Source organism: Triplophysa dalaica, chromosome 4 (assembly GCF_015846415.1).
Source record: "Triplophysa dalaica isolate WHDGS20190420 chromosome 4, ASM1584641v1, whole genome shotgun sequence".
NCBI classification, from domain to species: Eukaryota; Metazoa; Chordata; class Actinopteri; order Cypriniformes; family Nemacheilidae; genus Triplophysa; species Triplophysa dalaica.
The window spans coordinates 3957873-3985262 of NC_079545.1; the positions used below are offsets into that span (position 1 = coordinate 3957873).

Below are 27390 nucleotides of genomic sequence, written 5' to 3' on the forward strand. Positions count from 1 at the left end.
AATAATACATGAAATGACGAAAGCAGAATAAATAAACAGAATTGCTAAAAATTTAAGTAAAATTATTATCTAAATATATAAGAATTAAAGCTTAAATTTTTAGTAAACTTTAAATAAATAAATAAATAAACTGGACTAACCAACACAATCTCATGCCAAAAATGTTACTTTTTTCGATTTGGCTAATTCGCATGAATTTAAAGAATCTCATTGACACATTTTAGTACAATTTGCTTTCATGCTAGTGACCTTAGGGGCGGGGTTAAGGGTTAAGGGTGGGGCTTCAGTTATGCTTTTTTCCTACTAATTGTATGTTTTTGTTCAATTCATCTCGTAAAATTGTTTTGACTTACTGGCCATATACATCTCAAAGATATATCTTAGAACATTTAAACACCTGGTTCAAGACATTTGGACAAAAAACACCTAGAACCAGTCGCTTGAACCGGTTCGCTGGTCTTACCTGGTTTCAGCTGGTCTTGCAGTCTGCCCAAGCTGGCGTTTTTCTGGTATTGCTGGCTGTCCAACTTGGCTCCCAGCTCGACCAAATGACAAGCACCCAAACCACTGAAACACACCAGTCTAACCAGCGTGGCCTTAGGCTGGATTCATCTGTTTTATCCCAAGGGTTCTCCTATCTGTTTGTTTCCTTGTCGTGCTACGTAGAACCATATATAATCCAAACACTCTGTATACACGTATAAAACAAAAACAGTGATTTCACACCACGGCCCTGAGTATAAACACATCAGTATTTATGTATGTTGGTTCTTGTATAGTATGTGTAGAATCACAGTCTGAATACAAAACAAACCCCTGACTCTGTAGATATGCAAATGTACCTCAACTGACAACTTCAATTCCATTTTTTTTCCAGCGCATCAATAGGAACCGCCTCGGTCCCTCACGCACCCCCATCCGCTACGCATCATCCGCGCCGCCTCCTGGGAAAACCGTCTCCACAACCCAACATATGGGTTTCATGTATAATGCATAAGATGGGTAGTATGAGCCACACGTCTATTCCTGAAGCACTGCGTGGAGGTTAGGTTTGCGAAGGCGAGTCTCTGTAGTAATTATAAGATTAAATGCCTCTTTAAGAGGCAACATTGGATTGCTTTCATTTGGAGTGCAGACGGTTGAATCTGCAGGCATTATAGCAGTCCATCGCCCGGGTAATGACACTGGCATAAAGACAGCTGTTGTGCCTTATGCGGACCGGACCGCGCTCGCTGTTATTTCATTAATGGAGCATAACATTTGAGACGATGCAGATCCTCTCTAGACTGTGAACCAAATCTTACTTTTGATTCAAATTAATTTATGACATCTCCATAAGAATATTTCAAGAGTTACTTGTACGATAGATTATGTTTTCGCAGAGGTGTATACAATGAAACCCTACCATAATATCACCACACCCTCAGGCCCCTGGCGATAATGCCTCTTATACTCTCATCAGCATGTGGCAGACAGCCAGAACATTCATGAAACATTTTTATCACTTCCATTACTCGCACGCTCAGTGGATTTCAGCTCAACGACTACCCACTCTGATAACTTCTGATATTGTGTTAACACAATTCAATAGACTCGGATTAGACAGCTATTTTATGAATCCCAATTCATTGGTTACTGATTCATATCCCTGATTTGTTAAAGTATTGGTGATACATTCAACAGTATTCCGACAATTAGAATAATAATCTTTAATTTGTGAACTCATCATAAGCAATTATATTGTGATTCCCACAATGACAGTAAAAACGATGCACGGAATACAGATTTTAATTATATATTCACTTAATTATTGCCGTGGGTATGTTTTACAATATTATGCAACAGTTAAACCCACATCCCATGATGCACCTCCGACCTGAAAACACAGACATTATTGCATCACATGACTTACATTGTAAGTCACAAAACCAGCTCATTTTCAATACTTGGGAATGAAAAGTGGCAACAGCCTGAGACTCGTTCACATTTTTTATGTATGCGCGCTGGGTTTACAACGTCTTTTCCAGAACGCCAATCGCAAATACCCCCGTTACAGTAAAAGACAGGAAACGTGGGATTTGTTGTTCAGGAGTTCTCCGCACATCTGTGCTCCCATGTGTGCCGGGGCAGATGTCAAAATTCCTCGGACCCTTTGGGAATAGTTTGCACTCTGAAGAAAATAACCAGTCTGCACCGGTTCATTCCGCTCAGATTTTAAAAGTAAGTTTGACTATACGAATCCCACAGTTCGTTTTCGAGCAGTGCTGCCATATTTTAACTGTCTCGATGTCGCTATGTGATGTCTTGTGTTCATTTGCATATCTATAACATCATCATCAGTGTTGGCACTTCAGATAAGTTTTGCCTCCCGCTTAACCTTTCACACATAGGCTACTGTATTATTTTAATATACCCGAAAGCCCCAAAAAGCTGTTTTCATTTACTTATTTTCTGTCATCAGACTACAAAACAACAAAATGATGAAACGTGACTCATCACGTATATACACAAGATAAACAATGTTCATATTTCCAAACAGTGGACAGCTATGGTTTAGTGGTGGAGTTCAACACAATGTTAGGTCAATATGACGCAGCATTATGTTCCCTCGACAGGGAATATCTTAGTTAGGTATGTAACCCGGTTCCTTGAGATGGAAATGTCTGCACACGCTAAAGAGAGCCTAAGACATTGCACATTGTGTCAGCTTCATGATGCAGCATCTCGTTCCCACACAAGCGGGTTAGGGAACCGGGTTTACCCCCTGTAAACCATATCGTATATGAATATCATCTAGTTGGCTGAGGTTTGTCAGGGAGATGTCAAGTCTTTGGAATACAAGTGGAAGCAGGAGGTTTGTTTAGCTGTGTGTTTGTCAGTTCCAGGAGGACGGTGATAAGGCAAGTGTTTTCCTTAAGGATTGCTGAAGTACCCCCCTCCACTTCCTTAACAATTGCCACAGTGACTTTGAGTGACTTTTCAGTGTGATATTACGAAAAAAAATTTGATTGTAAAGGAAAAGAGTTTGTTTGCCCAAATAACCCCAACATATTTCATATTTTGTTTGTGTATGATAAATGTGTGTGCTATATTAGATTCAGAGAATCCCATGATTTCATATAACAATTTTTACTGCAACGAAAATCAAATGTTCTATTGAAAATCTAATTTTCACAGACACAAGCAAATAAACACTGCAGAGTTATTCGTTTGATGCCGTTATTATCTTGACTTGCGGCTTGAAACAAGCTGACATCATCTTTTGACTTTCCCCCGGGATCTGATAGCTGAAATAACATCCTAAATAATTCATAAATGTAAATTTTTAATCAGTCTGTCAATTTAAATCAATTATTCTGGCACAATAACAGAAACTGAAGACATTGCCTTTTGATTCAGCCCTAGTGCAGTTTTCTCCGTCCAGATGATATGCACAAATTGCTGTTTTTTCTCCCAGTCGACTCGAGAAACATTTATGAAACAATAATCAATTCAAATAAAAAAAAAGAAAAATTCATGAACATGTGTAAAGCATTGTTTCTGGCCACTGCTTGAATCCAGAATGAAAATTGAACATGAATATTTCTCACTTATAGCTTTGGAGATTTTGATGACACAGTTAAATTTAAAAGCTGGATCGGCAGTGTAGAAGATCTGGATTGGCAAAGAGAACGAGGTTGGAAACCAGGCCAGAACTCTGAAATATAAAGGCAAGTTGATTTATAATGCTTCTGTTCTGACCTGAGGCCTGTGAAATGTGCGCTGGCAGAGACTCCACGAACTCCACAACCTGATCCAAAGTGTTTTTGTCGTTTGTTAGGCAGAGGAGGTCTTCCAGAGGTGCTTGGACTCCTGTAGCTTTTATGGAGACAACAGAACCGGACAAAAATGCATTAACTTCACAAACATGCTAATGATGTGTTAGTTTGCCATGTTGCATGCAATCATTTGAGGATTAAAAGCAGTTTATGTGATCTTCAGACAGTATCAGTGAGATGATCACCGCCTAAAGCTTCATGTGTAAGCCTAGACATAAACATCAAGTTGTGTTTTATGAGACCCTGTGAGCAAACATAGACTTATGGATTGAAACCCTGTTCCAGCTGGCAATTTCAGGAAACGTTTGCAGTGTTGTCTGAAATGTGCTTAATTCTTTTTTTTGTTTTTTTTATTACAGACCAATTATATTCCATTATAATAGACAGTTTCAGCAGCAATAACATAAACAAAAGTTATTTGGCCAAAACTTAACCTATGGTAGACCCCTCAAAACAAAAACAACTGTTGAGTAGTTGTGATGTAATTTAATACAAATTAATATAAAATAAAATATAAAATAATATAAAAAAAATACCTATATAAGGAAACACAGACCTAAAGTTAACCTCGGGCTAGGTGCGTGCCTCTGATGAAACCTTTTATATTGATATATACGATTCAATACAACACACAATCTCATCACACAACCTAATCCCACAGGGATATTTTGTACAATTATTGTACAATTCTTAAAAAAACAATGCTGAAGCCCCTCCCCTTAGCCCCACCCCTAAACCTAACGTCACTGGCGCAAAAGACAGTTGTACTAAAATGTAAAAATAATATCGTACAAATTCATATGAATTAGCCACCTCGTAAAATATTTATGAATTCCAGTGACATTATTCACAATAGATTGTATAACAACACCAATTTTTTGTAACACATTTTCTACTTTTTACTCAACTTCTGTTGTCCCTTCTATCTATTTACCACATAATAATACACAAATTACAATAATATGTTAAAACAACAGATTTTTTATTAAAATTGCCAAAAAAAATTTTTTTAACACATCCTTATAGAACGTACTACATTCAAGATTTAATTGAACCTTATCTATGTAAATTAGTAAAAATAGAATAGGGCTGTTGCTAAAAAATAAAACATGAAATGAAAATTAAGAAAGGTATTAAGAATGCTAAAAAAAAAAAAAAAAAAACATTTTATACTGTATGATGATGCATGTCACGTGTTTATCGCTCATTTAACAGACATTGTTATACATCGTATAACAATTATGTTATACATAATTGTGATAAATCGTCATACACCTAATGAGTAGTTTAATATTGCACATAACACATTTTCACAAATAATGTATTATTTTATTTACATTTATTAAGTCAAATAAAGAAGTACATTATTCAATTATATAAATAATAATCTGTTAAATAAATAACACAGTTTTATTTATTGAACAGATAATTTTTTTATCATTTAATAATTATCTTATTTTTGATATATATACAAATATATATATATAACAAGCATCTATAATAAGGTCATCTAGATATTTGGAACATTGCTTGACTCAAGATAAACCACAAATTGCAGTATGGTAGAACATTTAAGCCAATTTTGAATCTCTGTTATGAGTCAAATAATTATTTATGTGATATCACTGTGGTTTTTGTCCAAATTTGCTATCTCTGCTGCTAAGGCTTGCCACTTTAATGCTTATTTGACAATTTAAGCAGACATAATGGCTCCTTGTACTTCACGCGGTGAATGATGGCCCATTTACATGTATACTCCCCGGTGAATTGAAAATTACAGAAGACCCCTTTCGTCCACATCCCACTAAATGGAGAGATGGTGGGTGTCTGATTAAACCATAATTGGAGCCATTTGGCTTAAGATTCACTCGTCTGGCTGGAAGAGAAGTCATTAAGGTTGTTTTGAAATGAGTGATTCGCCAGACCGACCTAAGAATAATGTTCAGTACAGAATCTGTCTAAGAGCATCATTCTAGTCTCCAGAGAACACAAAACACAGTGAACGTCCCATTTTGATGAACACGCCAGAGTAAACCTGGAAACGGTTTCAAAAAAAGGTTTTTGTAACATTATTGGATATCTTCTCTCTCTTTAAAAGCTTCTTATGTAAAATAACAAGCAAGGTCTTATGAACCCATATTCATTCTTATTACTTGAGAGCTGCACCGTATGTAACCAAAACGTGAGGATTATTAATGTGTTCACATCGGTTTATTTGTTAGGAATTATGGGGTTGCGTGGAAGGATGACTCTTCTGTGCTACCACTTTTAATAGCCCATTCTAGAAGTGTTGGAGTTATCCAAATATTTATTCTGCCTTGACCACGCTGAACATCTCAGTGTTTCCTACTTCCTTTGCCAAACACTGCGTAGGCCCCTTGCATTTAAAAGGTTAGGCCCTCTCATTCTTTTTATAATTCCTCGGATGGCCATCGCAACCCATCCGTGACTATGAATAAATCTCTACAGTCTATATAAATCGTGCATTAATCAAATAATGGATCGACTGGAGAAGATTCCAGTAAGCATGTGACCACAAGAAATTGGATTTATTTCTTTCCCGCTGTAAACAACAATATCTTGTGGTCAGAACTTTTATAACAGCGAGCTGTATCACTTTGAACAAGTAATATATCCCTGGAACAATAATATGAGGTTGTTGCACAACAGCATTTTCTAAGGCGCAGTGTAAAACAGTTCTGAGACATTGCCTGTCAATTGCTACACAACATGGGTGTAGATTTTTCCAAATCATATATTAAAACATTCAAAATGTTGAGATTCAAAACATAAAACCATCATTATAAAAACAAAGCATTGAAAAAAAACAAGTGGGACGAGCCTGCCAGCAACACACCCGGAGGCAAGAGAAGATGAGTAAGATGTTCTGTCCCATCCCCCTGACGTGTGAAACTCAAGCTGATGTTCCTCAGGCTCCTGTCACCGCTGTATATTAGATCGTGTCCTGAGGCGGTGCACCTGGGCACTGCTGATTCTACCGGCAGCCGTGTTGACAATATTTATGGTCACTTCAGGGTGACCGCAGATGTTTGAACATCACCTGTGTTCTGTGACACTTTTAGGCGTCTGTCCGCCCTGAATGCAGGTGGAACAGAATGTTGTTTCCAACACTATCTCTCACACCCACATCAACCAAACCTTATTAAACAGCACATGATCTGTTACATTAGTGTCTGTCATAGGGTTATGGATGATATACCTTCACCAAAGATTAAAGATGCAATTGTGCGGACATAAAAGTAATAGCATTCATGTATGTTTTAAAAGCCATTTATCATTGTCTCCTACAAATCATTGATAACTTTTTTAGTAAAAGATAGACAGATAATGAGTTGAGAAAAAGCTGATAACTTAAAGAGTACATAAATAGGAATTTTTAAGGACCAACTTTGGTTTTTGGAGTTTCCAAAAACAAGTTTATGTACATAGAAGGTGTAAAAACACTATTATTTTATAAAAATGGGCAGATATTCTTTTGACTGATTCGTTCCATCTGTCTAATCCCCACCTTTTCGCTGCCCTAGTCTGATGTGATTGGTCAGATGGTCTAGTCTGTTGTGATTGGTCTAACGTGAATGAGCTACAGTGTGTGGGGTAGTCCTAGGAAACGTAGGCGGGGACTATATGTAGTGAGGTTAATCCGGGACAGTTCACGAATCGGACTAGGGGCGACTCAGTGATTCAGAGTCACCTCTCTTTTTTCCAAGCCAATAACTTTGCTATTTATTCACCTTCGGATTTAGGCAGACTGCTTACTGTTAAACACGGCAACAATACCCACTGCGTGAAATGTAATTTTCATGATCTCATGTTATGTACTCTTTGAATTGCTTTGACACAAACTTTATGACTAATGTTCTACATGACTTGAGATCGCATAACTCAAGAGTTATGAAAATTCATACATTTTTGTGATCTGACGGTGACAGTTAGGTTTAGGGTTGGGCTTCCGTTTTGTAATTGTGCAAGTATGTATACAAAAAATATAAAATAGAACTTGTTAAAACCGTTAAATAGTTACGTATTCCTGCAAGATAAGGCTAAAACACATTTGCTGATTATCTTTTTAAATACTGCATCATGTCCTAACCGGACATGACATCACAACACTGTGAAATAGGTATTGTCCATTTTTTTTTGTCCTAACCAGCAACAATGATGATAAGCGACAGGATTCTACATTAGATACTTTTTTAAATTTCAATGTCAAAATTTGCATCTCTTCTAGAATGTGGTGTTGAATGTGGTTGGATAAGTACTTTTCCTGTTATCTTTTATATTTCTTAACTAATGATCGCTAAAAAACTATTTAAAGGTCCAGTGTGTAATTTTATGAATTGACAGAAATGCATGATAACATGCATAAATATGTCTTCAGAGGTTTATAAAGACCTTAAGTATTTTATTACCTAGAATGAGCTATTTCTGTCTACATACAACATGGGTCCGCTTTCATGGAATGCGCCGTGTTGTTTCTACAGTGGACTAAATTAACTAACTGCTCTACAGAGTGTGATTCATAAACACGTTATATCCTTCGACAAAGAAAAGAAAATGTGATGAAATCTTAGCCACCATAGTGCTTTGAAGGGAGGGGTGGAGTAAGCTGTTGGTTGTATTTCGCAACCTCACCAGTATGCTACTAAATTTCATACACTGGAAACCTTTTTGTCTATTAAAAAAACTAAATAGTGACCATTGTTTATGAACACTATATACATGGAAAATGTATAAAAGTATTTTATTACGACCAAATTTCTTCCTTTAGTATTAAAGGGGTCATATGACACGGCTAAAACAAATATTACCGATTGTTTTATATGTAATGCAATGTGTATACACGATTTAAGTTTCAAAAAGTATGATTGGTATGATACAGTATGATTGGCCAGTTAACCAGTGCGTAGTGATTGGTCGAATACTGCAAGCGTGTGACGGAAATGTAATGCCTCTTACCATATTTGGAACAGCAGGTTCCAACGCAATTGTACTGACAGGTGGGACCACCTTACTTGCATATACATTTGAGCGGTCAAATCATACCATAAACTGACGTGTATTTGTGGGGTTGTGGTTACATGATGCGTTTCTAGCAGGTCTGGGTGAGGATTCGTTTTTAGATAGAATGCATCTTTTGTTCCGACACTTTAATTTTTGCAATTGTATGTGTTTAATACGTGCATGTGCAACTTATAACAGACAGAAAAAAACACGTATTCGCAGCATATGACCCCTTTAAGACCTTGTTGGTATGCTACGAGTATTCCAGTGTTCTTCCCTAGAGGACTATTTTTACACATTGTGTTTGTATGCCCCTTCATAAGGGTAAACACTTACGGCTCCATGGCTTAACAATTAGCATTTCATATGCAGGTTAAAAGAATGCAAGTTATGGATAGGAAAAAAACATAGAAAAAAGTTTTACCTTCTGGAAAAGTGAAGTTTCTCGCGATCCTGTCCAAGTGAAGCCATGTCTGCTTGATTGAGGTTTACAGTGGAAGGTCGGCGGTGGCGGCCCCCGGGCTCACAGGCCCCCTGGGCACAATAAATCAAGTCAGGGCAATAAACACAGACAGCAGAATTTCTCAGCAGACACAGGTGCCTTCTGCCTGAGGTTCAAGGTCAAGGTGAGTCCTAATATCTAAGAGGGGGAAATGAAATATCATGGCTTTGATATCAATTAAACTGTCATTTGTTTTTCAGTCATTTAGAAGTTGTAAAAAAAAGTATGAATGTGACCGATGCTTAAGTAGTACCAACGTTTTTGTTACCACAAAAAGGCAAGGGGTCAGAAATCCAAAAGAATCCACTGACAAAACAAAACAATAAAAACAAAAGTCAAATAAATATAAAACTGTAGTGCTCAAAAGATTAAATTACAGGAAACATTGATACATTCATATATTTCAATTCATGTTTATTGACTTTTTAGTCATCACTCTGACAACTGCCATTCTTACTATTTCGGATATGTGAAATCATTTACAGTAAATCCTAAAATGATTTTACACTGTGTCTTGGTTATGGCCCAGCACGTCTTTTCAGCACAAGTAAATACTTATACCATGAAATCAGAGACATTTTCGAAATAGAGACGTAAACGTCTTTGCACACAGATCAAGCACTTGTTTGACCGTCTGACCGCTCTGGCCTTTGTCCTCGAATTCACCCAGACCAAATTTAATTCATGTCACAAACATTAGTTTTTTTTCATTGAAAAAGCGCACAGCATCAGGCCACGCTGAAGAGCACTGCTTCATTATTCACTAGAAAATGAACTCTACAGGACCTCTCCCTCAGTTTGTCGGTGTGTCTCTGTGTGTGTGTACCTTATGTACTGTGGTAAGGGGCTGAATTATTCACCGCTCTGTGATGATGAAGCAGTTCGACTATAGTGCTTCTCAGTCTAAAGTGTTCCACCATACGGTATCTCACTCCGACATTCCCTTACTTAATGTGCTTCAAAGCGACGACCTTTAGAAAGACTATTTCATCCACCCGTTTGTATGTGCTTAGTGATGAATTTTTTCTGAGACAGCAGCTCTTCCTTTCTACACAGTATGCTAAAGACAGGAACTCAGTATTTATGATAGCTGAACCAATCCAAAATGGCTCAATTTTTAAACTGTGAACACACTCTGCTATCCCATAAGCCCATGAGAGCTCGGGAGATTTATTAAAAGAATCGGTCAGAAGACAATGCTAAGGCTCAGGAATACCTGTTCACTACAACAAACAAATATAGTGTGTATTCACAGTATTTAAAGAGTGTTACACACTATATTGCATATCAAAGTACATATTTATAGAATGGACTCGATTAACAATTGAGCAGTGCATTCTTTATTCAAATAGTACACAGTAAAAGTACACACCTGCTAATGCGCAATTCATGATATTTCTCCAAAACCCATGGAAAATTATTTAAACAGGTAATGTTGATAATGCATCCGAATGTGCTGTATCTCATTTATAATCTTTTGAAAGTCTTGCAATAATGCCACGTGTTTTATAATATAATAAAGTATTATAATTCCGTTAATGTATGTGTGTGTATATATATAGGTACTGTTTATAGATATACGGCCGTGGAAAGAAATAAGAGACCATTTCAAATTTTCATTTTCAAATCATCATATCTAGATGTACTGTGGTCATTCCAGTCCAGTTTCTGCTGAATTTCAACAAAATCAAACCTCAGGAATGACACAGAGTCATCGAGCGGCAATGTGAAAGACTGACAGCATGACAACATGAACACAAAAAAAGTGTTTTTCAACTTTTCTAAATATGCATAAAAACAGATAGTAGTTTACTTTTCTCTATTTTATGCTATTTTTATGGCTATGTCTTCATTTATTTAAATAAAGTTATGTAAATCTAAATGTTAATGTAATGATATTAGCATCTAGTGTATTGTTGCTACAATACGACATATCGCATCATTGCTCCCTCAACTGTCTGCATGTCTTCTCAATGACTAAATGTAAATGTATTTATTCTTTGTTTAACATATCTTTTTCTGAAACAGCTGCTTTGATTTTGACTTGACATTGAAATGCAGTCGAGTTTTAACTGAAAAGTGCTTATAGACGCATTGTTTTAAATCTGCACGATTTACGACTAAAGTCTGTCATTTTTGCCTCTCTATCACCACCTCTGTTTGAAACATAAAACTGCAAGGTTCCTTTACCTACTTATCTTTACATTGGTTCATATCTGATTTTACTTTATTTTTATCCTACAACGTGGATAACAGCCTTGACAAAATCCACTTCTAAGCATTTCTTAAACTTATTAAAGGTAAAGCTTTTTTTAGCTACTTCTTTGCTGATATTCCATTTCTGACCTGAGAGCATATGCTATCTGCTTAAGCTGTTTACTTTGAGATTAGCATACATTTTAGCCTGTGAAAGAGACAGCATGTCATGAATAAGCCGTATTTAAGCGTTTTTTAAGATTCCGTATATTCTGCTCTGGGTCTTTTGTTGTGCAAACATTACCACGTGACCACAGCAGTTAATAAGCTGAATACATCTGCATTCATTTCCTAAAGCCAGAAGATCTCTTCCAGAAGCACAGCTTAAATTGAGGATCAGCGCTGGAGCAGGACGATAATTCCACATCATCCCCTCAGAGCTTTGAAGTTGAATTTCTCTCACTTGTTTGTGCCATATTAATGCTTTTCCAGTGATGCAAAGCTACCTAAATTACATCTGTGAATGGTCACACCTGGGTGGTACCTCCTCCTTCTGCAGTAATTGGTCCGTAGAGTGTAACATAAGCTGTCTTTGACACCCCCTGAGGTTACCAGCCAATCAGAGCGCTGCTTCTCCAATCTACAGGGGAGCAAAGACGGAACATTTTCTCTTCCTTTCGGAAACATTTCCAGCAGTCACCTCGACACGGGATCACGCAGAGGTGACAGGGTGTGCATTAAGGGGTCATCAACTTGGTCGTATGGAGAGGAATATTTAGCTGGTGATCTAAAGAAAGTGCAGTTAAATAGCAGGATTTAACATCAATTTTATCATAAATGCAAGTAATACAATACATGTTATGCTCTTTAGTAAAAAAGTTCATCACACAAAAAAAATGTTTTCTGGCTGGGTCAGATACTGTATGTTAGCCGGAAAATGGCAGAACTTCTGTAAAGGACTTCTCTATACTTTACTCTAAAATGCTACATTAATGGAAAAACAAAATTATAATACAAGAAAAAGAAAAATACTGTATCTGATTGAAAATAATTACTTAAAAAGATTGCATTAATATTAAATCCAATTCTATAAAAACGCAAAAATAATCAAATCAAAATATTATTGAACAAAATATATATTACATTTAACAAATAAACAAACGTTTAGATTGATCAACTGTTTTTATGAGAAGCACACATAGTTTAAAAATGTTTATGTAAATCTTTGCTTATATCATTTCATTATATGAAATTTGTGTATATTTGTTTTTAAAACATCTTTACCAGATACAGTATATTGAGAATTATATCAGTGGTTTTGTGTCCATATATTGAAACTCAATGGAAGACAGTGTTGTTTGGTTACCAATGTTCATAAAAATATCTTCTTTTGTGTTCTGCAGGAGATAGAAAGCGTTTTGAATGACATTTGGTAAATTATGAAAAAAATAATTTTGGGGTAAAACTATCCCTTAAAATATTCAACAGTACTGCCGTTTCTATAGGCATTACTTTAAAATTTACTTTGAAATGTTGACTTAAATGAGTTAAACAAATGTAAGAAGCGAAAGAAGCAAATTAATGCTCACGCTCAAATGAACATAAAGGGATAAACTGCCCTTGCTTGTGAATCAGAACAGAATCAGCTCTTACAATGAAAATCCGTCTGAATGCATATTAAACAAAAGCCTCAGTAAATCTCCTCAAATCCTTTCTCACATTGATGCCAAACGGCTCCACAGGAATTGCTCAAGCAAAATATTTACTGAGGCAGCTGAACTGGAGAGTCAGATCAGCACATTTTGAGCAGTTACTCAAACTCAGACATGGAAACACAAGGGGATAGGAATAATGACACTTTTGTTATAAAAGTATTTGTTTACAATGTGCACACTGTGTGTAAGTTAAGGAATAGTTCATCCAAAAATAAAGATTCTTTTGCAGAATTAACTTCACTTCAGATGACATTTATTAACTCAAGGATGGATGATTTTTAGAGCTTTGGTATTTTGAATATCATATAAGAACATGATATGAAATATAAACAAAATGTTAATCTAAAGAAGTGTGTGATCTACATCTGGGATGGCATGAGGATGAGTAAATTTTGGGAACTGTAATTTTTGAGTAAACAATCTCTTTTAAGTAGACTGCATGCAATGTTTAAAAGTCTTGTTCATTTTTTTCCAGCATGTTTTGACTACTTATTGTTTTTATTATTTTGAATTTCTTTTCATACACGAAAGTCCAATCATACACGTCTTAAAAACTCTCATTCCACTAAAATAGAGCTTTTCCAACTTGGTATATTTTTGCTGATTGTGTTCTTGTTTTAAGTTGACATCAGCACTGAAATTTGTTGTACTCTGTTTCGGCTGAATAAAGGTTTTATAGCCCAACAGCCTTGCCTGGCCACACCTGACCTCATATATACTCTCTTGGCACAGACTGAACAAAAGAGCAGAGGGTTTATGAATCACAGCAATATAGCATATATTCCTTTCGGTGCACTTTTCACACTACATAAAGGAAACTTTTCCACAGGACATGCACTTAAACATGAATACAGCCCCTTTACTGCAGCAAATACATTTCTCTCTTTCTGTCTAGTGGACATTTGAGTGACAAATGTCACGGAACCCCATTTTACCTAAATAACATGCAAATGCCCCATAAAAACACAGAATTAACCGCGCGTGATTAATAATTCAAATTTCTTTTGTTCATCTATCTCTACCCAACAAGGTACCACCATACTGGCAATTAAAAAACGCTGTAGCCTGGTTTCATGTGTGGTAATTAAACAACACAAACTGCTCAGTTAAGCGGCATCTCATCTGGAGAGAAACCCCCTGCAGTCCGTTCCTTTTGTTGGAGGATTTGATGATGGAGAAAGGCCAGATTAGCATATCTCAGTCATTACAGGATTGGATCGGGGCTTTTTCGTCTTGATGATATCTTTGATGAGCCGCTGGGTTGCAAGCAGAGAGACGCTTTGCATATTAACCAAGATTTCAGGCCAGCTGAGCCGTTCTCACATTAATTCTCACGTCGAACGGCAAAGACTGACAAGCAAACAGAGTTCTTCCATTTCTACCTCACATGGAGGCGATAGATTAGCCATCACAGCATTTCTCCCCTTGCTGTGTAAAGAGCGACGGCTCCAGTCTGTCATTGCGCTCTGTCAGTGAGCCGGCGACGAGACAATGATGGCTATACTGTGTCCACATCAATATTTACACTTCTCAAATCTGTTTGCTCTCATATTCCTTTCACTCTTCGGGGAAACCAATTAACATCATTTTGTGGATGGGGATTTTCCATCACACCGAATGAAATGGTTTTCGAAAAATCATCTTCGGTTCATATTCAAATGACTGGAACACTCAGGACCATTTTAACCGGGCCAGCTGTCCACTTCAGTCTCCACGAGAGGATTCGATGACCCGCCGGGTCTTTAAAACACGTGGTGCTTGACAAGAACACCACCACTTCACATGTTGAGGACAGAAGCAGGGCACTACATATTCATTGTGAATTTGGGATTAAATTTGGGCTACTTTTCGTAGCTGACAACTCAAATTCATTATGTATGCTAATAAAGTCAAACCATTCAGACCGGCGTGATGGGTCACAGTGTAGAACGTATTGTATGTAATTAAATGAGAGAGGGGCTAACAAAGGATCATTTTGTTGAAAATGGCTCCCATATTCAGTCCCTGAATTTCAATTATGGATTTAACAAAAGAGCCAGTTTTCGGTGGATGTTAACTGCTACAAAATAAACTGATGGACGGGAAGTGTTTTGACATCAATTTAAACTACAAGACAAGAGTAAAAGGGAAATGAACAATATAAAAAATTGCTTTTCCAACAGCCTTACAAAGTAAAAAATTTCACCGTATAGCATCATCAAGATTCATTTTAAAGAGCTGAATATGTTTCTGTAGCTCAAGCATTGTTCCCTCTTATATCTAGTGGTAAAAGTGATTTCACAATCAATTTTCAAGTACACTGACTTTACGCAGAGTAGTTCCAAAGCAAAATATTCGATACCCCGATAAAGGACATAACTCGCAGTTGACCGAACCTATTGAACCGATCAAGGTCGAAAAACACCTCAGCATTATTTAATAACAGCACGCGGATGAGTGCATCTTCTGGAATATAAGTGATGACAAGTTAATCCAGGCCCCACCGCCGGATAAAAGTGCTGGTATGACAGCGGTTCACACTCCACAAGCCAATAACAGGATGAAACTAAGCCTGCTTTCTCTCCGAGCCATCAGTTTATCTTTACTAACACTCTGGAATGTTCCGACACAAACGCTGCCTTGAATAAAACATACTGACTCACTGCATTAAAACTTGACTGAGATGTCAATGTTATGTGCTCATAAAGAAGGATTATTAAATCCAGATCTGTGGGGTATCTGAACGGGTAAAAACTATCTTCATAGAAGCAGTGGTGAGGTGACTGAAAAATCTGAATCTTAAAAAAGAATTCTCATTTCTAAAGTGAATTCGATTGTCTGTACCCTTTCAGTTGGGCATTGGTGCAAAGCAGCTTTACAGTAAATACATGCAGTATTAAATAGTATTGTAGCGACATAAGGAAACAAACTGTATAGAAATAAAGAAATTAAATAATAGAAAACATTTTTTTATGCTTATGCTTGACTTGTGAAATATTTAGAATACATATAGAAATATATACGTAACTATAATAGAACTATACAATAGAATACGTGCAACAAATGCAATTTTTTTCATAAGATGCATATTCTATAAGTGTTACTACACTGTAAAACTTTGCTGTAGAAATTACAGCAAAGTTTTTCCGTGTAGCTGTTAAAATAATTGTTTGTACTGTAGGTCTATAGGTTCAGACCGTGAATTTTCTTTTCAGAAGATTCCTTTTTATTTTGTGATTGCTGTAGTAGGGAAATGTCTTAGATAATATACAGTATGAGTCAAGGACATCCTGGGACAAACTGAAGGGAATAAAGGCCTGTTCACACCCAGAACAATAAGAATAAAGACAAGAATAACATAAGATAATATAACAAGTATAGTGTCAAACCCAATGGTCGAACATATTATGGTTCAAGTCTCGAACTGCAGTATTACATTCCAAAAGTGATCCTGACAATATTGTCCCTGTGCATGTTTAAAATTGGTGTTGTGGTGTAGACTTTTAAACTCTCTTAAATTTGTTACCGATATGGTCCTTGGTGTTAACAGACCTTCAAGGATTTTCCCTCTTGTTTCATCATGGAACCCTGTGAACAACACCAGCCCCAGGTTAAAATCCCTTCACCTTTTGGGCACCAACAAAGAAATTAATAAAGATTTTAATCCCTGTTCCGAGGAATAAACAAATAAATCCACTTTGCGACACGTGCGCTACATGTCAGCTAGCATGCAAGTATGTCATTGTGGGTGTCAAGGTAGTCATTTAAACAGGTTAAGAATGATTCCAACGACCTCATTATGGGATAGCCGCTGCTGCTGACCTTACAATTAAATCAAAGAGCACAAGACTGTGTCATTCTCACTTAAATTTGAAGGATGTCCTATGCTGGCATCCGGGAGCCTCTGTGACCTTATGGAGATGCTCGGTTGCACTGTATGTGTAAGTCATTCCAAATGCAGACTCGGTTGCCAGTCAGTGGGATGATATCCGGAATAGTCTTAGGAAATATGATGAGACCAGAGGAGCCCTCACGCGTGCATTATAAATCCTGACAAGTTCACCGCAGCATATCTGCAGATATAATACTCCCATAATGACATCCTCACCTTGACTCTTTCTTGATTCCTGGCAACGCTGCTGAGGTTTCCGTGCAGATGAAGTACCTTCAGATGGATGAAATGAGTAATGACACATGCGTCAAGTGGTACGTCGATGACAGTAGTGTGTAAAAAAAGATGTGCGGGATTTTATGCGGGCCTAATGTGTTGTTTGTTTTTATAGATGGATTTTAGGATACTGATTTTCACAACACTTGGAATAGATCTTGTGAAAACAATATGATTTCACAACTTATTTAAAAGTGTGATTCATAAAAGTATTGAAGCACCTCTCAACCTTCAAGAATTAACTTGCCAACAATGCTTGTAGTTTAACAGTGGATTCCTGTGTGAACGATGTTATTGTTTCAAAACATTTATCATTGCATTAGTGATTGGAACATTTTTATATCTGCTTTGTGAGAGAATTTGTTTAATACATTCATCCTAATACATCTACAGTGCAAAAGCTTTGTCAGATAATCTAAAGATGTGTCACCTGTGGGATCACATAAAACTTTATGGAATTTCACTGTTTTATTTAAAATTGTACAATTTTGGTCATTTAACTTGACAGAAAATCTGATCTGGCACCTCAGCTCAGTTTAGGGTATTTTTCAGTGAACTTTGATCTATTTAAAAACATTATTATATAACAGTCAAACTGAATTCATGGGTTAAACCAATAAAAGTATTATTAGGGGTAGGGCTAAAACTAGCTAAACCTGTGAAACTTTAGGAGTATTGAAGAAGACTCCTAAGTCACAAAGACCAACTCTCAACAATCCTGAAATGGCTGTAACACCGGCAGTCTGCTTTGAAACCTAAACATTTTAGAAAGATTACATGACAATGAGCTTAACAATAAAGACACTGATATCTGCTGACTGTTTAAGAGACAGGCAAATTGTTGATAATAACATTCAGTATACTTTATATGAACATCTAGTTTGTTTCCAAAAGATAACTCCTTTTTTAAAATGATTCAAAAATCATCTCTTTTGTATTTTATTGTGTTTGTTAGCTGTATTTTTTTAAGTTATTGCTACTCAATAAAAACAAATAGTTTGATTGATCTTAATTGGAATGCACAATAATAAAAAAATAAAAATAAATTGTAAATGAACTCTTCACTTTTTGAATTAGTAACTTAGTGTATATTTTATCATCTTAACTTGAATTGGGCAATAATTTTACATATCCAAATATTTTATTTGAATATGAGTACATTTTTATTTTAAATATGTCAGCATGATACCTCATTCTATAATATTTCTATGATTAAATGACTGACAGAGACACATCCTCTATCAGCCAATCACTGTGGTCATAGTCAGTAAGCTTGCTGACATCATCCATAGCATTGAGCTCAACCCCGTCCTTTCTCTTAGTTTAAGATTTCTTTCTGTTCCTGTGTGAAAGTTGCTCTCAGCAGCGTTGTGAATAGGTTTTAAGTTGAAAACCTTAAATAACATATTTTACTGCTGTTTAGGAGAGCTCTTAGTGTTAAGATAAAATGTTTTGTGAATACGGGCCAAGATCAATATGAAATAGGTTCTGTAGGTACCAATCTTGTTCCAAATTGTTTCATCATTTTTCTTTACAAAAAAATATTTGGCCATATTCCTCTGGTGCCCCAGCACCAGTAATTCTACCGTCTTAAAGGTTTTTTTCAGTCAACTTTGATTTAATTAAAAACAAATCATTTTTAACGGTCAAACAGAATTCATGGGTTAAACCAGCTAAAATAATTTTAGGGGTCATATTAATAAGAAATAGGTTTTGTAGGTAACAATCTTTTTCTAAACTGTTTTAAATTTAAGTATTATCATAGGGATCACTTTCAGTGCATCTTTTTTTCAAGCTGATGACAGGCAATGAGTATCCATTAACATTTAATGGACTTACACATTAAATATAAGAACTTCATTGTGTGAGCTTATAATATCTGTCATAATAAATGTTATCTTATCGTTCTTTGTTAAAAACAGGACCTAATTCAGTTAACACATAAGGCAAAAAGCAACCTAACGCTGATATGGTTTCAATTTTCAACCAAGTGAAACAATTGGAAAAGGACGGCTTAGACAGACGTGAGTTTAAATGTGTACAAACAAAAGGATGTTCTTCATCCGTGCCCTTTGACCGACAGGAATAAATTGCCCCAGGCTTTCTGACCTCTCCACAGCCCTGCGCCTTTTTCAACTGAACCACAGCCAATTTCCCCATGTGATGGAGATCAATACATCTCCACTAGAATAAAATGGAAGAGGAAGGTCCTTGAAATGGCCAGATAGGTCAAAAGTCATTCTGTCTGTTTGGAAACGAACGAAAATCCGTTGAGCGTGAGGTGTATAATGGTCTTTGAGATTAGGGCGTTATGCTGCACCGCCATTCCTTCCCAATTATTCTGTATAAACACTGCAGCCATCAGAAACCTATCTGTAGGGTTTAGAAAAAAAGCGCGGTATGAGATAAGGCCTTCCGAAAAATTGTAATCTAACCATGAACGAGACAGGTTCAGCTGATTCAAGGCCCAGACGTATTCTTTTCACCAGACCGTGAGTCTGAGCCAACAAAGAAGCGAATCTGCACAAGAAGCAGCCAGAGCCGAAAGTCACCGGTATTGTGCGTGGAGTCTTTGGAAACATTGACAGCGCAGGAGGGGGTAATGCAGAGGGGTGATTATGACGTGAAAAACAGCCAGAACCGCCTACAGTATCGCTCATCTAAAGGGCGCGGCACAAGGTCAAACTAGAAATAAATGAACCTGACGGATGCTGGCTGTGCCATCATTTAATTCAAACCTGGATTTTAATTGAACCCCTGTACTGACAGGATGACAGATCCGCTGTGAGGCTGATGCCTCCGGTTGGCAGGTGGAGGGGGGGCGGTGGCTGAACATCTGAGGGAAGAGGAGGGAGCCAATAGGCAGAGGAAGACAAAAGAGAGAAAGCGCACACAGCTCTACTAACATGGGCATTCGCTTTAGTTAAAAATTCATCCCGAGCTCATTAAGACAACATGCTCCTTTATCTCATTTACACTTCAATGCATCGATAGAGACCCGAATCTACTTGAAAAGCTATGCAATGTTTTTGCTTTTGTTCCTTCTTTGCATGGATTCAATGTATATTTTGCTGTCTCATGACTTTTTAAAGCATTGGCACAAATAATGCTGGTGAAGCGTAAGACAGACTGGTCACAGACTGGCAACAACGCTCATCACGCTGGCCTTTACCTCAGGCTGCTCCTTTTTTTCTAACAGTGGAGGGTGGGGGAGTCCTTGCTTTTTCATCTTTTTCATCCCTCAAAAAAAATTCTTGAGGTGAACATTCGTACCGAAGTGATGCAAGACGAATACTTTAAGATCTATATGTTGTTTAACAGAGCATATTGAACTAAATGAATTCGGATGTGTTCGGATGGAATTCATCTTTTTTATGTTGAACTCCACATCTTCAAAATTGTTCTTTATCGCAGATATCACGTTTTTTTATTCTCCGCTTAGGCTCTCAGGCAGCTCTTCCAAATTAAAGTCAAAGAAAATCAATGTTCTCCAGCGCTTTATGGACAAACTATTGATCATTCCCCTTCACCATCCTTACCAATTATCTCCCAGATTATTCAAAAACCCACAATTTGGTTTCTGAATGCCTGTAGGTCATTAATCAAAGGACCAGTGTTTCTACTGTTAAGCAGGATCTGCTCAGTGAAGGTCTTTAGTAGGCACTGAACTACCAAGGTAGGGTGCAACATAAGGCCAGAGAGTTAAATGGAAAAACTTCTGAAAATGTTGATGATCCTCAGGAGGTCAAATTAAAGGGATACTATTATAGTGGGATACCCACTATTATTTTGTCATTTACTTACTGTTATGTCATGCCAAATCTGTATTACTTTCTTTCTTCTGCGGAACACATAGGAATATATTTTGAAGAATGTTGATGACCAAACAACTTTGGCCCCCATTGACTTCCAACGTAGACACAAACAGCACATTTTTCCTTTTCAATGAAATATCAAATGACTGGGTTGTTCTTTCCTTGCAATTCCCTTGCAAGGAAAGAAAGAAGTAAGGGCCGGACAGATTTGTTCCGATTTTGTTCCAAGTTGTTCTCTTAGCTTTTTCAAAGTTGTAAATTTCTATTTAAGCACCTTTTTTATGTTTATGCTAAAAAAATATTTTTTTATTTACAACTTTGCTTCAACTTTACTTTTAATTCTTAGATTTAATATAAAAAGTACTTTTGATACTTTGTACAATATTTATCTGTTACTTTAAGATTTTTACTCAAGTCATATTCTAAAAGGTCACTTTCACTTCTACCAAAGTAATTTTCTGGCAAGATATTTGAACTTTCACTCAAGCATTGCTTTTAGGTACTTTATACATCACTGGCACCCGGGAATGACCTCACACCTACTCCGAACCAGTAATGCACCAACATAATCTCAGGCCAAATCACTACTTTATGAGAAGGTTAATTCGTATTAATATGTATGATGTGAACCATACAACAACGTGCCGGCATTAGAAAAAAGCAATACTAAAGCCCCACCCCCAAACCTAACCGTCATTTGTGCCAAATCAGATGTGAGATCAAACGTGACATTGTATGAATTTTGTATGATAGTATGACGGGCTGATTTAACATTCATTTACATTATTAAATGTGTACAGAAAACTTTCCCAGACAGTAAATACAGGGTCAAGAGATAACAAGTTATCAATTAATAGTGAGACAAATCACTTTTGCAGTAGATATAATAAACAATCAAATATTAATTTTGCATTCAATAAAATATAAAGGGATAGTTACTACATAAAATGAAATGGTCATCATTTATTCACCTTTGCGTTGTTTAAAGCCTGTATGACTTCCTTTAATCTATCAATGGATCACAAAAGAAGATATTCTGAGAAACGTCCCTGCGGTTTTTTGAACATGCAATGTAAGTCAATAGAGTCCAATGTTGTTTGGTTTCCAACAATCTTTAAAATATTTTCTGTTGTTTTCTCCAGAAGAAAGTAATACAGGTTTGGAATAAACATGTTTCATCATGTAAATTATGAAATTATTTCATCTTGGGGTAAATTATGGTTTAATTAATGTTAACTATAACACTAAAACAAAGAAGCTCTTTGTTAGTTTGTCTTCCATTTTACAATATCCCCATGTTTTAAAGTTCAATGTCATGCAGTAGAACGGCAACGCAACAGTGTTAAGAGCATGAACCTGATTTAAGAGCAAACTTGTTTAACAGCTTCTTTCCATCAACCAAGGAAATCCCCTGAAGGATGTTCTCATTTCAACCCGTGCTAACGGCTGTTGGCTTTCTGTCTTTCACACATACATGCACACACACACACGCACACACACACGTTGCAGCTGCAGAGGACTGCGGGCCATGCCAGATCTTTTTCCCAGAAGAACATGGGTCTGGAGAATCCAGGTCAGGGCCAGTCCATTAGACTGAGCAGGACTGGACCAGAAGGGCATCACTCAGAGCTCAGCACTCATTATTGACTGCAGCTGAAACATGGGTGTTGGTGGACGATGTCTATTTATCTTGATCTGAGGCCAGTTTTGTAGTTTCTTTTACAAAGCGGCAATAGGAAGAGCTGTTCTGAGATCAGTGTTTCACTTCTTTTGTCTTTGTTGATATCCTGCACCGATCTGTATGCACTGCACTGCTAAACCAAGAATCCTCTTGTTTTATGTTGCCTCCAGAAGGATAGTTCACACAAATTTTTAATTCTGTCATCATTTACTCACCCTCTTGTCAATTCAAACCTGTATGACTTACTTTCTTCTACAGAACACAATAGAAGATATTTTGAAGAATGTTGTTCACCAGCACCCATTAATTTGCATTGGTTTTGTGACAACGTAATAGAAGTAAATTGGCGCCGGAACTGTTCGGTTAAAAATTTTGTTTTGTGTTCAGTCGAAGAAAACAAAGACATACCGGTTTGAAATTAAATGAAAGTAAATGATGACAGAATTTTCATTTTGTAAAATGTGTTTATGTTTTTTTGGTGTTTACATTCATATTATAAAACGGTAAATTGCGTTCTTTGACTATCTATCGCCATCTCTGCTTGAAACATAAAATTGCAAGTTACTTTATACTTTTTTACGTGGGTTGAAGTCAAATAACATCAAACTGACATTTCCAGTGTTACTGGGACTGACAACTCAGCTTATAAGTTGTTTATTATAAGTTTACCGCCGTAAATCGGGATAAGATAACGAGACCATTTTGCAACACTTTTATAGACTTGCTCAATCACAAATATTTGTTTATTTTTCACCACAGGGGTACACTCCGTTCCTCACACAACTATACACCATTAGAAGACTTATACAGCAGTTCAAAATGGGTGAGAATTGAGGTAAGAACTGAACATTATTCAGCAAATATATTCTGAAACTCATACATGCATATCCAATAATAAATGTTGGTCAATTCTTTTTTCTAAGTAACATCTAACAATTACAGCATACTGCACATTTTTTACTTTAACTAATGACACAACAGAAGTTTTGCAAACTGCACAGCGTGTACAGAAACAACAGCAGGGATGACAGCTGTTGCCGGCTACTGTACGGCTAACTTTCTTTTGCACTCTCTCCCCGAAATACTGAAGAATTACAGCAGTACAGCAATATTTCAAAGGTCAAACGCTGAAGCAAGGCACTATACACAAATAAAATGGAGGAATTAAGAAAGCGCCACACATGTGTGGTACCAAAACGTTTTTGAGAGGTTCCCCAGACGTGGCTAAGAATAGTCCAGACAGACTCCAAACCAAACAAACCATTAAACATTTCAATCCCACTCATGGGACGCATTGCAGTTAAACACCTGCAAGGTGTTGAAAGTTCAATATTTTATTTGCATGGCTCGTAATGTGAGATATAAAACTGTTCCCCTAAAAATAACCACCCTTTCCGAACATGTCAGTTATTTATTCAGAAAATCACAGACTGGCTCACGGGACAGTACATGAAATTTACAATATCCCAGAGAAAGGCATGTCTGTATAAAGATTTCTTTCAAACGCTGATTACTAATTTGAATGGTTGTCTGATAGACGCGTCCTTGAATCTCCTGCTGAATGATGAATCTGTTGTATGTATGCTCATTTGACAAAGGAAATGACCGAACATGATGTCATACGAGTAGTGATATTGCCATGGCAACATCTGTTTGTCTTTCACTCTTTCCTCATCATCTGTCTCTTAGCGGTTCTTTCGCGCTGGTGCTGCTGGAATAAACTGGAATAATTCCAGATCTGCTAATGCTCATAAGAAGCGAATCAAACCTCAGAGCTTCCAGTGAACAGGAAATGGTTCATTCAGTGCAACTCAAATTACAAGTGATGAAACAGCTGGAAGTGGACTCAGAAAGCAGAGCTGTGCCGGGACAGCGGAAGAGGGACACACACACACACAGACAAATTCACCCACGCAAAGACATCATAACAATTTTACGGTGTACCAGATTTCACAAAACATGTTTGTTGTTTTATATTACACATATCTTCAAAACACATTCGGCAATGCACCTTATGTTATAAATACCTTTAATTCATAGTCCACGGTGCAATATAGGGTATGTGATCTTTCAAAACAGTGATTCATTTCGATTTACAACATAAATAACTGTAAATATGTAAATAAGCAAACACAATGATTGTGGCAAAGAGACGAATAGGAACAGCTAATTACTGTAACCGCTGAATAATGACTCATATCAAGCACTTACTGTCCATTAAGACATATTTAAAATGGCGGTTTGTGAATCACACATTGAAAGATTATGTTTTATTATCTAATCCAGCAGACGCTTGATATGAAGACCTGACTGGGCTTGTTATTAATTGTGCTTGCTAGGACGCTGTTATTGCTTGTGCTATGGACACCTCAGAATGTGTAGGAGAGATTTTGTATTACTTTTCTGAGTAATTATTTTTAATCTATCAGATGTTAACCACATCTTTTCTTTAGGGATTATGTATTTGTTTCTGTGTTGAATATTTCAGTATTTGCCAGGACTGTATCTAATGTACCTGGTAAACAGTATTACCTCCTTTATGCACCTTCAATGTATCTGATGTAAGCAGCACATCATATTGTTAAGGGTCCCTGGGGCATGACCTCTCTGAAATAACACACATACACACGCGCACACACGCGCACACACACACACACCGGACCATAATTATTCAGTCTCACTGAATAATCAGTCTGGAGATCCCTGAACCTGAGCCTTCATAACAAGATCAGGATCTTCAAGAGTTCAGGACTGGAGTGAAGTCAGTGCAAGAGACTTCAGTCACACGGATGGAGGTGGCTTGGTCATGTCTGCCACATGCCAGCAGACTCACTACCCTCATAATAGCCCTGCAATAGACACCACAAGGAAAAAGAAAACGCGGACGACCGAAAGAAACATGGCGAAGAACAATTGAGAAAGAGTTGAAAAGAAAGGGCTTACTATCCCGACGACCTTGCTAAAATTATGCACGTGATTTTGTGGGCTGTCTCATTTATTTAATCATACTTTATTATAGATAGTTTCGAAGCAACAACATAAACAAATGTTAATGCGCACATGCACTTTTGTGGCCCAAACTTCTGGTACATAGTGTCGCATTAAGCCTTCTCTGGGTCCTGGGCTACCGCAGCTTTGGGCCCCCTCACAAGTTACATGTCAGTTATATTCAAAGAACTGGTCAACCAAATGTGAGTCAAACAAACACCATATTAAAACATGCTCATTACACTTGTAGCCTGAGTTTGGCGATACTTCTAATACATTGGGGTGTTTAACAAACAATTATTTATTTTCCTTTTATTTTCAATATACATTGTTTGTTTCTTGGGTTTAAATATGTAAATGTTCCTTTGAGTTGTTACAATGAAGAGAAAGTGTGTTAAGTGTAAGTTTACGAAGACATTGTACTGTTGCTTTAATTTACCTACCTGCTGGATTGGTTGAACTGTTCGGCGGGCGGAAAGAGAGATAGCTGGGAAGAAGAGAGATGAGGTAATGTAATGAAAATGGTGCCAATCTTACGGTTGTCGACAAGATAACTTCTTAATGTTGGTATAACTTTTTTTAAGATGTAGGAGATAGCAATTTCTCCCATTTGATCTTAACTTAATTTGTAATTGCCTCTGCTTTTTACGAAACGGAGCTGAGAAGGACTTGAGAGACATTCGAGTTTGCTTCAGTGAAAAACGAAAGCGTATCGGATCTCTTACCGGACGTTCTGCGGAGACAAGTATCGAGAAAGCGTCAGGAGATACCAGAGATTCTCAGTGGTTCCTCTGGCTTCCGGGACATGTGTGTGGAACGGCTGTGGGAGTTCTTCTGGTTCTCCAGGTGGGGGAACGTTACTGCGCTCACGCTCTGTCCATGGAAGGCTGCATGGATAGGTGGAGAGTTTGCCCAGAACAGTTTCAATCCGCCAAGCTTAAGTATTGCTTTTGTTTAAATATTTGACGACAGTGGTCCTGACAGAACCTTAACTTATAGGCTGTTCATTTATCAGCATTAGTCATATAAGTCACACATTTTTGTCAGTATTTTAGTAGTCACTCGTATGAACTATATATGACATATCCTAAAAAAGTGGGTCGTGGCTTGAAGATCGGGGAAAATGTGGGTCCCATGGCCAAACCAGTTGAGAACCGCTGATATAAAGGACTGATTGATTTCAATTAGAAACTGGAGAGAGTGTAATGTTTCCAGTGACTTTAAGTGTGTTGGATAAATGTGCACGTATTGGTCAAAAAACAGAAGCTGCGACAAAGACAATTTTGTTTAACATTATCTACACTTGCAAGCTTTAAAGTTCACTTCAGACAGTTCTGAATATTAAGTATGCTTTTAAGAAGGCAATAGTCATTTTAAACCCATTACTCTGTTTTCAGTTTCTGCCTGAGTATGTTCTGCATCATCAGTGTCCACATCACCGGCTTAATATTCAGCTCCACTCGCGTTCTTGTCCGTACTAGGCACATTAGTCGAGCACGATGTGCA

At 37.1% G+C, this 27390-nt stretch overlaps 1 long non-coding RNA gene across 1 annotated transcript in view; it reads right to left on the minus strand.

Annotated features, from left to right (window-relative positions):
• Positions 1-3764: 3764 nt before the first annotated feature.
• Positions 3765-27390, minus strand: part of LOC130419318 (uncharacterized) — a 58486-nt gene continuing 34860 nt past the window's right edge. Inside the window, exons 2-3 of the long non-coding RNA XR_008906487.1 lie at positions 9265-9374; positions 3765-3858 (exon numbers count right to left, since the gene is read on the minus strand). This is a non-coding gene — a long non-coding RNA (uncharacterized LOC130419318). The remainder of the gene's footprint in view (positions 3859-9264; positions 9375-27390) is intronic.